Genomic DNA, 14,797 nt, shown 5'->3' with positions numbered 1-14,797 from the left:
GTGAACTAGGAAGCAGGGTCCATGCTGATTGGTTAATTGGGCTGGCTGACGTCACGGCTCCTGTCGCATGAGCCACGCAGACATTCTCGACAATTTCCAGGAATATTCCTGCTGACTGCAAAGTACATCGCCATTCTTTCGTTTATTATTATTATTATTATTCATTTTTTTATATGTTTCTATATAATTTATATTATATTATATATTTGTTCTTTTTTACGTTATTTCTATGTTTTATTATTATTCCTTTCTTATTTTTATGTATTTTTAAAGAAATTAATACAATTTTTTTTTTTATTTTATGAATTTCTTGCTAGTCCTTTTCGTACATGATGAATTGTGTAGGTTTAAACGTGATGAACTGCTATGTAAATTGATTACCATTGATTTGTTGATCATCTGTATTAGATTTTTTATTATTCATTTATTTATGTAGTTAATAAATTGTATTTCTTTAAAAACCTTATTTTTGTTAGTTTTATATTTTATTATTTGTATGTATGTATTTATTTATTTATTTGTATATTTAATTAATTGTACTTATTTTTTAAATTCGTCTTATTTTTATGTTGTTAATATGATTATATTATTTATTTTGTATTTACTCACTTATTTACTGACTGATCTTTTTTGACATTGACATTTTTTTACAGTTTGCATTCTTTCATGAAAACACGTTCATTAGGCGTAATGTCTACCCATTCATTATCTGACCATAATTAAGACACAAGACTTTTAAAGCCACATGAGAACACTACGCAGGCGTCAGCGGAGCAAAAAGAAACGAAATTCTGACCTCTAGCGCTGAACAAATGTATTACAGATCCACTATACAGACCATATTGACTATTCCCCCCCATTATTTGCTTTTATTTTAGAATAACATATTTAGTTTTAAATATGTTTTTGATTGAGTTTTATGTTTCCTCGTAAAAGCGTAAGGAGAATATATATATATATATATATATATATATATATATATATATATATATATATAAATAATATATATATATGTAGCAGACTTGTAATGGCATCCGGATTGAAGAACACACACCAAGTCAGGATCTGTACATTTATTTTCTGTGGAACAATGGCAAGGAGGGCACAATATTAGCGGGCACACACAGCAGCATTCCCTGACTTCAGCTGCTCAAACGTCCACGTTATCTTTGGTTTGTACAACATAATAAAACTCTTCACATTTAAGGATCCATTTTTCTTAAAGTGACATTTCAATAACAAAAATAAAACATTGAAAAAAATAAAGGCTTCATCGGGCGTTCTATCCCCGATAGACAATGTATTTCTAAGTTTTATAAAGTGCACAACAAAGTGTATTTTCTCTTAACAGTGAATGGTGCAATCCCTCCAAGTGCATATTAAACATAGAAACATTTGGCAATTAACATACCTGTGGAACAATGGCAAGGAGGGCACAATATTAGCGGGCACACACAGCAGCATTCCCTGACTTCTGCAGCAAGTCACATAAAAAGGGGAATTTTCGTCAGACTTAAGTGGAATATTAGACGTCTTTTTCCCCAACTAAAAGTCACCAAAACAACTCCACAGCAATTTAGCAAATGCTTATAATATTTACACATTCAATATACATTGAAAAGAACGATTTTTAAGCATTTTGTTACACACAGGAGCAGACAGCCTAGACACGTCTTACCAGCTGCTCAAACGTCCACGTTATGGCAGCAAACACGCGTTTCTCCCTGTGTGCGTCGCTTTAAAAGGTCCCCCTTGCAACAACAACCGCAACAAAAATAAGTTCCATAAAAACACAAATGCAGGTTTTGAGAATGTTCACAACAAAAAGCACAGTATTTTAAATCAAAGATTTCACTCGGCTACATACTCCCCTCTGAACTTCTCAAAACTGCGCTAAAGTGACATGAAAGTGTGGCTCAAATAAAAAAACAAGTGGTAGTGTCACTATTCATACACACGTCTCTCTGCGACATGAATGTCTCCCAACATAAAGGGAAAGTAGGATACCGAAGTTGGCCAGACTTCAAATTCCCACTACGCTAAAGAAAGTGCCATATACACAATCTTACAACAATGACGACCTAACCAATACTAAACGTTGAGCCACAGCAAAAGCTGTACTAGAAGTACACTGACTGACTAGAGGTCAAGAGCAGCCTATAAAAACAAAGTTCTGGCAAACTCACTGACTCGGCTACCTGACTTTGTGTGTCTTTGTGTCATGTTCTGGATCAGTCTATTAACAGGCCTCACAATCCGCCCAACTCTCGTCCTAATGTGGCTCACTGGATTGTCTGGCTCGACGCTCACACGAACACTAACAATGTCAGACAGTGGGCTCAGAGGTGCTGGTTCTGAGGTCTCAATAGGCATTTGAGGGAGAATGGCATCTGTGCTCTCCATTGCAGCAGGATCTACTGGGGGGATGGTCTCTGTTACCCAGCTGGCGGTGCGTCCTGCTCGATCTATCTCAGACACGGAAATGAGGTCACTTCCACCGATCGTTTGATGTTCACGACTCTGCTCAGAACTACTAGCAAAGGAGGACACACTGTCGTGCTCAACCTCAATTGGCAAGAAGTTGGCCTGTAAGATCAGGTTTCTGTGAACAACCTTTTCTTGCCCTGTGCCGGGGTGTCTGATTCGATAAGTGTGGCACCTCAAGTCTTTGGAAACCACAGTGTAAAGGGTAGACTCCCACCTGTCAGCTAGTTTCCTACGGCCACGACCACCTCTGTTTGCCAATAGGACTTGATCTCCCTCCTCAATGTCTACACCCTTTGTTCGTCTGTTGTACATTTCTGCCTGACGTCTTTGGCTAGACTCAGCATTGACTTGAGCCAGGTTGATAGCCTCCTTCAGGTCGTCCCTCATGCGCTTGATGTAACTGTCATAGTCTACGATATCATTATCCTTTTCCAGAGTGTGGAACATGATGTCCACAGGTAACTTAGGAATACGTCCATACATTAAGTAAAAGGGGGCATACCCAGTTGACTCGTGGGCTGTACAGTTATAAGCAAAGGTCAACGTCTGTAACATTTGAGGCCATCTTTGCTTCTCTCTGGGGGGTAGGGATCTAATCATGTTCCCTAAGGTCCTGTTGAACCTCTCCGTGTGGCCATTGCCCATTGGGTGATATGGCGTGGTTCTCGACTTTTTCACACCAGCCATCTGCAGCAACTCCTGAATTAGTTGACTCTCGAAATTTGCTCCTTGATCTGAGTGGATGCGTTGCGGGAACCCGTAGACGCAGAAGTATTTGTCCCACAACTGCCGTGCAACCTGCTTCGCTGACTGGTCGGAGCATTTGAAGGCATGGGCCATCTTGGTGAAATGGTCTGTTACAACCAAGACATCTACAGTCCCACCTTTTGAGTCTTCTGCCGACCAAAAGTCTAGACAGACCAACTCTAAAGGGCTTGTGGTTTTGATACTCTCAAGCGGGGCACGCCCTTCTGGTTCAAGGGTTTTGCTGACGACGCAGCGTTTGCAACATTTGACATAATCCCTGATGTCACGCTCCATGCTAGCCCAGAAGAACCGCTGTCTTGCCAGGTACAAAGTTCTACTCTGACCCTGGTGGCCAGCGGAATCATGGACACCCTGCAGGACTTGACTGACCATGGAGGAGGGTACCACATACTGAAACCGTTTTCTCCTAGTCAATGGGTCTTTGCACACTCTGTAAAGAATGCTGTCGAGAAGTTTCAATTTATGCCACTGTCTCAAAGTCTTAAGATCCGTCAATGAAAGTCCGGCTCGCTCTCTCCTTGATGGTCGCCTCCCACGGATGATAAATGGGATGACGTGTGACAGGGTGGCATCATTCTCCTGTTCATTTTGGAGTTCCTGGAGTGAGAAGACTGGCAGGACATTCTGGCCTGTCGGAACCAACTGTTCCAAATCCTGTGCAAGCCAAGAGACGACCCTTTGACTGGCACCTTGGTCCCACTCTACATGACCAGTCAGTATAGCAGCAACTTCCTCTTCGGGCAGAGAACAGCACTCCATGCCCTCTTGAAGCAGGTGCATCACACTCTGTTGGTTTGCGCTGGTTCTGAACATCTCATGCACTGCACTTTCCTGGATCTGATGTGACTCTTCTAACAGGGTTCCGTACTCCTCTGTCATCAGCCTCTGGCAGACACGGGGTTTGACAAAGGGCTGCCTGCTCAAAGCATCAGCAACAATGTTTTTGCTACCGGGTATGTATTTGAGATTGAAGTTATACGGTGACAGTTTGGCTACCCATCTCTGCTCACATGCATTGAGTTTGGGCTTCGTGAGGATGTAAGTTAAGGGATTGTTATCTGTCCACACGGTGAAATTGTGTCCCTTTAGCCAGTGGCTGAATTTGTCACAGACAGACCACTTTAAAGCCAGAAACTCCAAGCGATGGGCAGGGTAGTTACTCTGAGCGCGATTTAGGGCTTTGCTGGCAAAAGCTATGGGGCGTGCCTTACTCTCACCTTCTTGGACCTGAGATAAAACTGCACCCAAGCCATCTTGAGAGGCATCCGTGGACAGGATGAACGGACGGCTAAAGTCAGGGTGGGCAAGGACAACAGACTCTAGGAGTGCGGTCTTCAAATGCTCAAATGAGTTGCGATGTTCTTCTCTCCAATCACTGGAATGTAACTTCTTAAAAGCGGCTATACCTTTGGCATTTCCAGTCCTTCCTTTTGGGGCAGCGGTGAGGCTGAATAGGGGTTTGGCTATTTTGGAACAGTCACAAATGAACTGTTGATAGTACATCACCATGCCAAGGAATGATTTAATTTTCTTTTGTGATGGTGTTACTCCATCATCCATCATAAGATCCGACTCAGTCATGGAGGTGATAGCTGTGACCTTATCAGGGTCGGTCGCAACACCATTTTTGTCAACAACGTGGCCCAGGAAGCGCACGCTCCTCCTGAGTAATTGACACTTCTTTGGGGCCAACTTCAAACCATGGGCACGCAGTCTAGTGAAAACCATCTCTAGTCTCTTCAGCGCTTCAGCTTCATTTGAGGCATAGACCAGCAAGTCATCCAGGTAGCAAAGAAGGGTCAAGAAATTTTGGTCGCCGAATACTCCCATCATGAGACGCATGAAGCTGGCTGGACTGTTGCACAGGCCCTGGGGGAGTCGGTTGAACTCATACAGCCCCATTGGTGTGGTGAAAGCCGTCAGTTTTTTGTCCTCTTCTGCCATGGCGATGTTGTAAAAGCCAGAGGTGAGGTCCATTGCACTGAAAATTGCACTTCCTCCCAACGCTGCAAGACAATCGGCCTGATGGGGAAGAGGGTGTGCGTCCTTGATTGTGCGTGCGTTTAACCATCGATAGTCCACACATATCCTGAGATCACCATTCTTCTTCCAGACAAGCACTAACGGGGATGCCCATTCACTTTTTGACTTAGTGATGATTTCACGCTCTTCCATCTCTGAGAGGACTTGTCTGAGCTTGTGGTAGTCGCCTGGTGGGACACGACGATAGGGGAGCCTGAAAGGTCGCTCATCAGATAAGTGAATGCGGTGGACAAAGTCCTTCGCGAACCCGCAATCAAGTTTGTCTCTTGAAAAAACATCATCATATTTATGAATGAGTTCGGACAGTTTTTCTTTCCAAAGATCAGACACTTCACATGAGTCAATATCTAGATCATCTAGTCCCAGTTTATGCATGCTATCACGGAAGCAGTGATCAGGAGTGGCATCAGATTTACTAATCATTTCATCACTTACTGCTTGACTTTGCACACACAACATTGTGGCGTTCCCCTGTTCAGTAGACATATCCAAATCCTCAAGGGCAATGCAGGTGGAGACATCTGCCATTTTCATGTTGCGCTTCAGAGTGACAGGCTTATCAGCAGTGTTCAAAACCCGGACTGGGACACACCTCTCACTGTTCATGGTAGCAACAGACCTGCAGACAATGATGTTTTTCTGGTGAATATGTGTCTTTACTGGTTCAATTATGATGGCACTCCCTTCTGAAAGAGGTGAAACTGAGGGCAGTTTAGCCCAAACGAGGTGTTCTTGCTGTGGGGAGAGAGTCACAGATTTCACAAGTTTCGCCGTCCCAATTAAGTCTGGCATAGTGTCACCATTCCATCTGTTGATGCCTGCTAACATGTTCAGGAACTGCATTATTTCAGGTGCCTGTGTGGGCTCGGGCTTGCTCAGGACTTGCCAGAAATGGGGCGATTGTTTAAACTGTCTTAGTAGGTACTTAATGACGTTTGTGCCGAGAATGAGCTGATCTTTCTGCCCAGAAACTACTAGAATGGGCACAACAAATGTGCATCCATACACTTCCATTTTTAAATCACAGATGTTTTTGGGTTTGACTTGAACTCCACCACACCCAACTAGCATGATGTCCTTGTGGGCATGGCTTGACTCTAATGCTAAACCAGCATCTTTGAGCAATTGTGCAGCTTCTTCACTAATGGTGCAGGCCATGGAGCCAGTATCTAACAGAGCTTTTAATGGCACCTTACCACCCATCTGTGCATTTACATAAAACAGGCTGTCAGCTTTATCAAGAGTAGTTATGTTCTGAAAGAGTGCAGTAACACCGGGGGCAACACGCTTTAAGCTCTCCATGTATACTGACTGTATGTCATCATCGGGCGTGAGGGTTTCATCACTGTCACTCACACTGTCCCCTCCCGGGTGTGAGTGGCCTGGTTTCCCTGGACAGGTGGGCGGTTGCCTTGCTGGAAAACAGCGGTGCAGTTTCTTCTTTGGTGACCTGCTTTGAAACAGCCGAAACACCTTCTCTCTCTCATACAGTGTGCTCGTGTGGAGTGAGTCTCACTGCCACAGATTTGACATGGACCGAAGCGAACTGGAGGAGAAGGATGGGAACGAGCAGTGTAAGTGGACCGGTTATTCTGTTCTAAGACTCTTTCGAGCATGTTCAGCACATGCTCCAAGGAGCTTGGATCTAAAGGAGCTTCTGCACTTAGCTTGGGTGAATTAGTTCCAGTAAGCTTGGCCGCGTTAACATGAGCATGATCAGTTTCGGGCTCATGAGGGTGAACAGATGTTACAGCTGTAGCTACTTGAAGGACATTTACTCTGGCTGTGCTTGTTTTCTTCATTTGCTGTTCTCTCTGGTGCTCATCAATGACCTCCTGCACCTCTGTGAGTGACCACTTAGCAATGGGTTTGCACTTAAACACACAAGCTAGGCTAGGATCAGGACAGTTCTTGATGAACATGACAGCTATTTCTGCATCCATGTTATCCATCCTGCCTCCTTGCTGTCTCAAACATCTGTCTGCTGTTTCTGCCGCTGTGTTCAACCTAACCCAGTAGTCTACAGGTGTCTCCTTGGATCTTGGCTGGGTGGCATAGAAATCTGCCAAGGGCAAGCAGGACCCGGGGGTTTCGCTAAAGTAGCGTCTCAGTATACTGTAGATTGTCTCGGGATTAGCAGTTTCACTACTCTTCAGCCCTACCTTGACGATGTTTTTTGCTTTGCCGAGAAGATGATTCAGGATCTCACACCTCTGTTCCGTGAGCGACAGACTCCTCTTCTGCAAATACACTTCCATCATGTCAATCCACTCATGGATGGAATACTTGTCATCCCCTTCACCACGAAACATGGGCGGCTCTCTGATGTCAGATCTGACTATCAGGCTCACTTTTGACAGGTCAATGGCTTGGTCTGACATTGTTGTTATATTGGCAGCATCACATGAGGGCTGTTTAGGGGTAGCTTGTTGTTGACTGGTTAGCAAGCGACTAGCAATTGACTCTCCTATCTGCATCCCTAACTCACCAATAAAGTCACGCAGCTGCTGGGTGGTGTTCTCACCGCTCACGACTGGGGTGGAAAACTGGGGCTCAAGACAAGGGATAGAGTCAATTCCCAGTGACTCTTCATCTGCAAAATCTACAGTTTCACTTTGAAAAACCTCATTTGTGCCTATCAAACTCCTACCTCTCCCAACTACAGGTGTAAACAATGTGAATTTGCTAAGACCCCTGCCTGTCATGTCTTAGTTATGTTTACACAGATTGTACAGTTTTATCAAAAAAAACCAAATATGATACAGGTTCACAGGACTGTGTAGATTGTACAAATATGATTATTCACGTGTGTGTTCAATATTCTAGAAACTCTTAATTCCAGGATACCATTATGAACTTCAGCTACCAACAAGGATCACAGGTCTACCAACTTTACAACACAGGCGTCACACGCTCACAGCTGAACCTCGGCGATCGGCAGCGGCTGACCAGATGATCCGGGTCACGGCACCAGTTTTATGTAGCAGACTTGTAATGGCATCCGGATTGAAGAACACACACCAAGTCAGGATCTGTACATTTATTTTCTGTGGAACAATGGCAAGGAGGGCACAATATTAGCGGGCACACACAGCAGCATTCCCTGACTTCAGCTGCTCAAACGTCCACGTTATCTTTGGTTTGTACAACATAATAAAACTCTTCACATTTAAGGATCCATTTTTCTTAAAGTGACATTTCAATAACAAAAATAAAACATTGAAAAAAATAAAGGCTTCATCGGGCGTTCTATCCCCGATAGACAATGTATTTCTAAGTTTTATAAAGTGCACAACAAAGTGTATTTTCTCTTAACAGTGAATGGTGCAATCCCTCCAAGTGCATATTAAACATAGAAACATTTGGCAATTAACATACCTGTGGAACAATGGCAAGGAGGGCACAATATTAGCGGGCACACACAGCAGCATTCCCTGACTTCTGCAGCAAGTCACATAAAAAGGGGAATTTTCGTCAGACTTAAGTGGAATATTAGACGTCTTTTTCCCCAACTAAAAGTCACCAAAACAACTCCACAGCAATTTAGCAAATGCTTATAATATTTACACATTCAATATACATTGAAAAGAACGATTTTTAAGCATTTTGTTACACACAGGAGCAGACAGCCTAGACACGTCTTACCAGCTGCTCAAACGTCCACGTTATGGCAGCAAACACGCGTTTCTCCCTGTGTGCGTCGCTTTAAAAGGTCCCCCTTGCAACAACAACCGCAACAAAAATAAGTTCCATAAAAACACAAATGCAGGTTTTGAGAATGTTCACAACAAAAAGCACAGTATTTTAAATCAAAGATTTCACTCGGCTACATATATATATATATATATATATATATATATATATATATATAGATATAGATAGATAGATAGATAGATAGATAGATAGATAGATAGATAGATAGATAGATAGATAGATAGATAGATATAGATATATATTTATTTATTTATTTTTTATACGCTTTGTCTCCTAAAATACAAAAAAATACAAAGTTTTGCCTTTAAATTTATATGTCTTTTTTTGAAAGAAAAATGAAAAGATGGTCCACCTTTGGTGGCAAAAAAAACTATCAAAATGGCCCCCTTTGATCTTTCAGGATGCAGGCGTCGGTGTCAAAAGGGTTGTAAAAATGTGAAATGGCCCCTAGATGGCTCTACCTTCACGTGTTAGTGCATCTCAGCAACATTTAACTCATTCATTGTCTGGCATCTAAACGAGGATATCAAAAAGCGTGTTTTTTAAAATATTTTATTTATAATGTTTTCGTTGTTTATAATTGTCACCATAATGTTTTGTTTTGATACCCATTTGAAACCGTGTGACCCCCAAAGAGTATGTACATGTAGCTTCACAATAGACAGGAGGTTTATTGAAATAAAAAAAATAATAAGGGAATTATTTCATAAATGATCATTAATATGCACAGAGAGGCTGTGGAATACAAATTAGAGTGCACCCCGATATGGAGTTGATTATAAATAATTTACATTTTTCAATGCGCAAAGTAGGTCAGAAAGTCCTCTGGCATCTTGTTGGTTACATTTAGTTGGCAATATTAGATAAAGATCATTCAATCTGCATGTCCAGATATGGAAATAAGCAAAACAAAGAAAAGATGCTGACAGTCAAGGTTATGTCGTTAACATTATGCTTTGTTTAACTACAACATCCGTTTAGCATTTAAATTAACTAATTTTAGCGAACGTTAACACACTTTGACCGTGAACAATGTAACAATATGATCCTTGCAATGGGTTTAAAATAAAAAGATGAATCAATTGCTAAAAATGCCCAAAATATAAATCCGGTTTCGACAGTCAATTTTGTCATTGCTTAAATTAACATGGCTCTCCGTTCAGACTCAGACAACAACATTACTATCAGCCAATGAGCAGCCTCCTCGACTCCGCGGCGGAAATTAACAACCAATCGGAAAGCATGAAAACTGCCGCCGACGTTCATAACGCAACCAATCAGCGGTTTGTCAGAGTCCTCTTTACGGAAAAGCGACCAATCATGCGCCTGTCTGGGACCCACGGCGTGAGCGGCTGGCCAATGAGCTGTCTGTCGGGATGCGCCGAGGGAGCGATCGTCTGCTAGGCCCAATCATCGGCTCAGTGCCGCCTGCCGGTGCCGGGGACTGGTGGTGAGGATTCGCAGCAGCGCGTCAGGACCGGACCGTGAACCCGGAGACGGTACACACTGAGGCGAAAGCAAGACACAGGTGAGTCCGAGGATGCGAACGCGGCCTTGGGGGGGGGAGATATGTTTTGAAACGGCAACGGCGGGTTGGTGTGGCGGAAAGACGGCTTGTTGTTACGTCATGTCACGTTATGTTGTACCGGCGCTTATGCTGACAGACAATGGAGCTGCTTTGCTTTTAATTGATGCGGCTTAACACTGACGCTCCGCGGTCGTCGTTTTCCACGGCTAATGTACATTCAAATGTCGTCCGTAGCGTCTTAAAAACGTTTCCGCTTGTACGATTCGCGGGTGTTTGCTTGTGTTTTGGCAGATGGTGATTGCATTGTGATGGAAGCGGAATGCCTCCAGTCCGCTTCATTGTTTGATGCCAGTCTCTTGGGGTTAAGACTGGATCCTGCAAATACTACAAATGCTTGGTAATGCTGGTTTCGAGATGTCAGGATGCTTTTATTGAGGCAAAGCAGCTTCAAGTGGAGGATTAAAGGCGCTGGGAGGAGGCCGGCGGGTGCTGATGGCTCTCAGCAATTAGGAAGGAGGGAAAAAAAATTGGAAATGCATCAGCCATTTACGTAAAGACTCAACTGGGTTCATATGCACCTAAATGGCTGCCTGCCTGCCTACCAACATCATGCTGCAAGCAAGGCTTCATCCTGGGCTGCTCATTTGTTTGCCAAGTGGCACATAACCTGAGGTAGACCAAATAGGAAGCAATATTACAATTATGTGTACTTTATGCTTGCTTAACAAACAAATGCAGATGCTTGTACAAGATATATAACTTTTATGGATAAACATACTGTACATGCTGGGTGTTAATGTTGCCATCTGAGAAAGCTGAGTATTCAAGGCAAGAAACCTCCAAAGCGAGTTGATGGTTTTGCTGGTTTATAAAATTAGATTACCGGGGCTGCCCTGACAAATTGTCAAAGCAGTCCCACACAACCTTTGGTCCTGAAAAAGACGCACCCAGAACTCGATCAACTCCCGGCGTGATAGTGGGTCTGCATGAATGAAAGGTTCCTGCTGTAGAAGAGAGTGAATGAAGTGTAGTATTCTCAATTGATGGAGTCTTTCCTCTTCCTATTTCCAGCCCAGAGTCCCCTGGCAGCCCCCCAGTAGCTTCCAGATGAAGACTATCGTTGTGTTAGGACAGGCTTTTACACCATCATGTCCTGTATGTAGTTGTAGTGAAGGATCTCAACTATTATGCGACTTTTGAACCAGTCAGCAACACTTTAAGGGTGCGTTTAAACTATACAGTCATCCCCGGCTACTTCGCCCTTCGAATTTTGCAGCTTCACTCTATCACTGTTTTTAAATTTTTTTTATTAACTAATAGATCATGCTGTTTTGTGGTTGAATAGGGCTATTAATTGTCAAACATATGCATATTTAAGCTAAATTTGCATATTTTTGGGTAAAGTCATCATTTTCAAGCATAAAAATGGACAGTCATTCCTCGTTCCAGACCCGACCATGATAGGTGAATTTCCACCAAGTAGGATTCCTTATTTATAAATTGAACATTTTTGTAGTTAGAGCATTGAAAGCGTCTTTAACACCTTGTGAATGCACTTTTTTAACATTATTAGAGCCCTCTAGACATGGAATAACACCCCTATAGTCACCTTTACATTCCTATTAGCCAATAGAGTAGACATAATATGAGAAAATAATATAGAGTCACATATTAGTATAGGGAGTGTGCAGCAAGTAAGCCTCGTGGGGAGCAATGCAGGGTAACGTAGTAGAAATTAGGACGGAAAGGGATGATAACGCCACAGCCCCTGTGTGGGAATATTCCACCTTCAAACCAAATGAGCAAGGTGAGACCAACAACAATTTGTGGGACAACAAACATTTGTTGTTTTGTTTTGTGACTTGGTTAAATTAAAAAAAAAAAAGTTTGTTTGTCCAGTCATATTTTTACATTGTGCTTTCCTTAAAATTAGTGTTAAAATCTCATCTCGTTCTTGTGGACTCAATCTCGTGCATTGTCTCGTCTCGTGACCCCCAGCTATTATGTCCACTGTATTGGGTAATAGGGGGGTAAAAGTGACTATAGGGGTGTTATTTCATGCCTAGAGGGCTCTAACAATGTTAAAAACTGTATTTGGAAGGTGGTAAACAGATTTTCTATGCACTAACTACCAAAATAATCCATTTATACATAAGGAATTCTTATCACGAACCAGTGAACCGCCATAAATGAGGGATTACTGTAATTTTATATAAAACCGTCATAGAGGTTCCCAGAGATGTGTTGTAAGGAGACCGTATTTCTGGCAACCTCAGTAAACTGTCATGATCAACACGACCCCTTTGTTGAAGACGTGTGTTTAACTAGTGTATCCACGCTTCTGGACTTCCTTCTATACTAACTCATTTTTGGATGATTTGCACAGAACCATCGCCTGGTTTGGCTTGCATGTGATGACAGCATATCCGCTGTTTTGGTGTTCACACTTGCCTCATTCAGGACCAGAGTCTGCTCGCAGGCAGATGGGTCTCGGTCTCTCTGTCTGTTGTAGTCCAAGGTGATGTCATTGTCCAATTTGCATAATTGACCATGACGCAAAACTCAGTGTTTGCGTGTGCACGGGTAAAACTGAGCTTTTTGGTTGGTAGAGTGGGAAATGAGCGACAGTACTGTATGTCGTTATTTCAACTTCACTAAACAACCGAACGTGACGTTATTGACTTACAGGTGTTTGTTTCATTTCATGCAGCGGTAGACGTACGTGCGTGCGATATTTCAACACGCATAGGAATGTGTCCTGAGCTCCATACAGGTGTGCGCTGATTTTAAAGATAATGTCTCACGATATTAATTTGTAAATAAATCAGTTAGGTGTTTGTTGCAGGCACTTAGTCGTTGTTAAACACATAGAATAGTAGCTTATGGTTGTTGTGTGTTAAAGGAAAACTGCACTTTTTGGGGGAATTTTGCCCATCATCTAAAAAGACAGGTCATTAATGCACATAATGGGACACACCTATTCCGCCTACAAAGCTATTAAAGCTATTAAAACACCTCAAATAAGGTTTTATATCCATGCTGGGTGTTGTGGCGAGGTGTCACTACGCCAGTAAAGTAGTTCTTCGGTGTAACAATGTTAATAACATTAGTAAAGTAATTAACAATGTTGCCGTAGCTTGGTTAATATGCAGTTGACAGGTTTTTGGAGGTTTCTTCAGAAGGCTTTATACTGTAGGCGGAATAGTTGCGTCCCATGACGTGCATTCTTAGCTGCCTCTTTTTATCTGTTTTTATATTTTTAGCACACACAGAAAAGAGAAAGACGTGTGTTCATGTCTCACATGAGGAGGTGGTAGAGTGGTCGTTTCCCAACCTCAAGGTCGCTGGTTCGATCCATGTTGAGGTATCCATGGGCAAGATACTGATACTGCGTCATCAGTCGGTAAATGTGTTAACCGTGTCTCAGCGCTTTGACGACTATGACCACTTACACCCATATATGTAACCTGTTTATGTTCTATTAGGCGTTTCCTGGAACTGTCCTTAGATCTTAAGGTGGGAAATTGAGCGTGCAGATTTCCGTGAATATTGATTTATGCTCCCGTTGACAGGAGCCCATGATGGAAGTATGCATCGTGTGTGAAAAGGCTTTGCATCGGTAGCAAGTTTGCAACATAATGTCTGCTACTTCTGCCTTTGTTGGACAGCAACACTGATTGCATGTACAACCGATAGTGGAAAATGTGCCTTTCACTCCATGCTTCCTCAGCTGGCAGCAAGTGAACATTGTACTTGAGCGGGCTACATGACTCTGCAGAGAGAAAGCCATTATGGGTAACCATACACAGCTTTAGCACAAGCTTTATGCATGCTCACGATCATAATTACACAGACGGATTATCTCATTTGGTGGGACATATGCATTCAAAATCAACTAATGATATGTTGTTTTCAAGCCGATACCGACACCAACAAACTTCCAGCTTCTCAGGACCGATGCACATAACCAATAACTTTTTCTGTGTATTATTTTGAAAAATTGGCTGTAACTGTAGTTTGTGGACACCTGTAGGTAAGAATGATGCAAACAAAGTTAGATTTGGGAAACTGTACCAGTAGATGTGTCCTAACCAAATATCATGTCATCACTACAATTAACAAAACACACAAAAGTAGCGGCGGCACAGAAGCACAAAGCGTGACTCTAAGGGGTTTGCTAGCCAACAACAGTTGGTATCTTCGATGATGATAAAGTGCTGGTCATCCACCGCCATCATATCCATGATTAAATCACAG

General features: G+C 42.6%; 1 protein-coding gene across 1 annotated transcript in view; it reads left to right on the top strand.

Annotated features, from left to right (window-relative positions):
• Positions 1 to 10,395: 10,395 nt before the first annotated feature.
• gatad2b (GATA zinc finger domain containing 2B) overlaps positions 10,396 to 14,797 on the top strand; it is an 85,083-nt gene continuing 80,681 nt past the window's right edge. The window contains exon 1 of the mRNA XM_054762821.1: positions 10,396 to 10,540. The gene's annotated coding sequence lies outside the window, so the exon portion shown is untranslated. The remainder of the gene's footprint in view (positions 10,541 to 14,797) is intronic.

This window comes from Dunckerocampus dactyliophorus, chromosome 20 (genome assembly GCF_027744805.1).
Source record: "Dunckerocampus dactyliophorus isolate RoL2022-P2 chromosome 20, RoL_Ddac_1.1, whole genome shotgun sequence".
NCBI classification, from domain to species: domain Eukaryota; kingdom Metazoa; phylum Chordata; class Actinopteri; order Syngnathiformes; family Syngnathidae; genus Dunckerocampus; species Dunckerocampus dactyliophorus.
This window is presented reverse-complemented; position numbering and strand designations above follow the sequence as displayed.